Here is a 2,947-nt window from a genome sequence, read left to right on the forward strand (position 1 = left end):
TCATGTGTTTCCTAGCAAGAGAATTAATAGTATTCCATTTCTTGATAACCAGATGTACTCTTTGACAATACTTAGCACTAAGAAAATCAGCACAGACTGTTTCTTTGGTTCTAAGAACCCACCACTATTTAAATTGCAAAGTAATGCACACGTCTGAAAGATATCTAGTACCAATACCCCTTATTAAATCGGATAACTAAAGTTTCTTTAAGAAGACAAGTGATATTTCTTCTTGTTATCATACCAACCCCAGAAGAAATCAGCAAACAAGCTCAATATTTGTTTAAGAATGGTATTAGTAGGAACTGCAACTAAGAGGATGTGAATGCGAAGAGACTAAAGAACATACTTGATAAGAGTAACTCTACCCCCATAACTGAGTAACTTGGTTTGCCAGCCACTGATTCTTGCACTCACTTTAGTCAAAAAAATCAGAATAGTATACACTTTTTTGTCTACCAGTATAGATGGGACATCCCAAGTAAGTTATTGGACTCATTTTCTGCTTAATACTAGTTTCTTTCTTGATTCTATTGATGGTACTTGGAAATGCATTAAAGTGAAGCATAAAATGACTCTTGTCTTTGTTAATAAGCTACCATGACTCCTTTTATAATCACTAAGAGTCTGTATAATAAGCCCCAAAGTAGTTCTTTCCCCTGAAGTGATGATTATCACATCATCAACAAAGCTAAGATAATTAACTTGAGGACCTTTTTATTGCATAGTAAAGCCATGATACAAAGGATTCTAATGTAAATTGTTGAGCATTCGAGAAAGCACCTCGGCACCAAAATAAATAACGTTAGAGAAAGACAGTCGCCTTTCCTTAAACCTCTAGTAGAGTGAAAGAAAACATGTCTCAAACCATTAACTATCATATAACACCATTTATTAGACATAGTTCTCCAAATCATAACAATAATTCTCTCCCCAAAGCCCATCCTTCTAAGGATAGAACAAATGAAGGACCAAGAGACCCTATTGTATGCCTTTTCCATATCCAATTTAATCACAACATTATTACCTTCATTAGGATTCTTGATATTGTGAATGATTTCCTAAGCAAGCATGATATTCTCAGACATGTTTCTACCTTTAACAAACCTCGATTAGTTTGGCTAAATCAGATTAGGCAGGATAGAACCAAGTCTGAGACTAATAAGTTTAGAAATAATCTTATTAGCAAAATTGTTTAGGCTTATGGGTATATATTCTGATAAGTAATTAGGATGGTTTACTTTAGGAAGTAGGACCAAACAAGCATGAGAAAAATATTTAGGCATTATATGACCACAAAAGGACTGAATCACTTGTAATAAATCATGTTTAATAATGTGCCAACAATTTTGAAAAAACTTATTTTTCATACCATCAGGTCCAGCTGTAGAATAGGGACTCATTGAAAAAATAACCTGTTTCAATTTATCCAAAGTGGGATCTTCGTGAAGTAATATTATTTTGGTCAATAGTGACCATTCTTGGGATACAATTAAGATACTCTTTTGTAATTATTTCCTCCTTTCCAGTGAAAATCTCTTAGAAATAATCACAAGCAGACGCAGGAATTTCCTTATCACCTTGAACCCATTCAACCTCTTTATTTTTAACCTTGTGGATAAAAAATTTTCTTCTTCTACCTTTTATTAAAGCATGAAAATACCTCATGTTAGCATATCCTTCCTTGAACAATTGAAGCTGGGCCTTTTGCTTGAGTATAGACTCCTTCAACTTTAAAAACTTGATGTACTCAGCATTCAAGTGATGAATATTGATTCTATTCTCTTCAATTCTGTTAGACACCAGATCTTCTTCAGCGTTATTTACCCTTTCTTCAAACTCTTCAACCTTAGCATAGATGTTACCAAATTCCCTCTTCGACCAGGAACTAAGGGTGTTAGCGAGTCTTTTTATTTTTTGATGAAATAAACACATATTATCACCCTCATAAGGTTTGTTCCAATAGTTCTCAATAGTTTCCAAGAAGGAATTATTATTAATACAATAGTTCATGAACTTAAAGTACTTGAAGTGATTCTCCTATCTATCTTGCATCTCAAAAAGAAGTGGACTATGATAAAACCCTAGGAAATACAAATGAGTGTAGGAAGTAAAGGGCATTTTCTGTAGCCAGACATTATTAATCATGGCTCTATGTAGCCTTTTCCAGATTTTGAAGTTCGTACCTCTCAAATTAGACCAAGTGAACTTTTGACCACTGAAGCCAATATCTGTGAGACTATAAGATTCTATGACTCCTATAAAATTAAAGCTTTTCCTCCTGTTGTAGGGAAAATCTCCTAATTTTTCATCAGTAGAAGAAATTATGTTAAAATCTCCCACTGCATACTAAGACATATCATGAGTTGAAAAGTGTAACATTCTATCCAATAAAGGTCTTCTCATGTTGTTTTGACACTTTACATAAAAAATGCCATCATATAAGGATGGATTAGTTCCACATTATTAAGGACACAAATGATTTGTTTCTCATCGATTTCAAGGATATCATATGTAATATCTTAGTTCCAAAATATCCAAATCTTACTATTATCATTACAAATTCCCTTGTCTATTTTCAACAAAATTCTAAACTTTTAGAGTAGTGAATTATTAGAGAATGGTTTAGGATAGTAACACGAGAGAGATAGTGTAGTTTTATGAGATTTTGGAGTCTTTCTAGTTCCTTTTGGGCATTAATAACCCTGACATTCCATATGAGATTGCTGATCATATTAAACCATTAATACCTAGTGAACCATCTCTCACTATTAGCAGATTCCCAAGGACTTGTATATCTAGGAAATTCGGTCTTCAGTTATTAACCTTAGAGAGATAAACCTTGTTGACCTGAGACTTTTTAAATTTATTCTTGAGTCCTAGTGTCAATAGTAGGCCTAAAATATTTGATTAAATGTGATAATCTATAGGTAGAATATCTTTGTCA

This window comes from Capsicum annuum, unplaced genomic scaffold (genome assembly GCF_002878395.1).
Source record: "Capsicum annuum cultivar UCD-10X-F1 unplaced genomic scaffold, UCD10Xv1.1 ctg3318, whole genome shotgun sequence".
Lineage (NCBI taxonomy): Eukaryota > Viridiplantae > Streptophyta > Magnoliopsida > Solanales > Solanaceae > Capsicum > Capsicum annuum.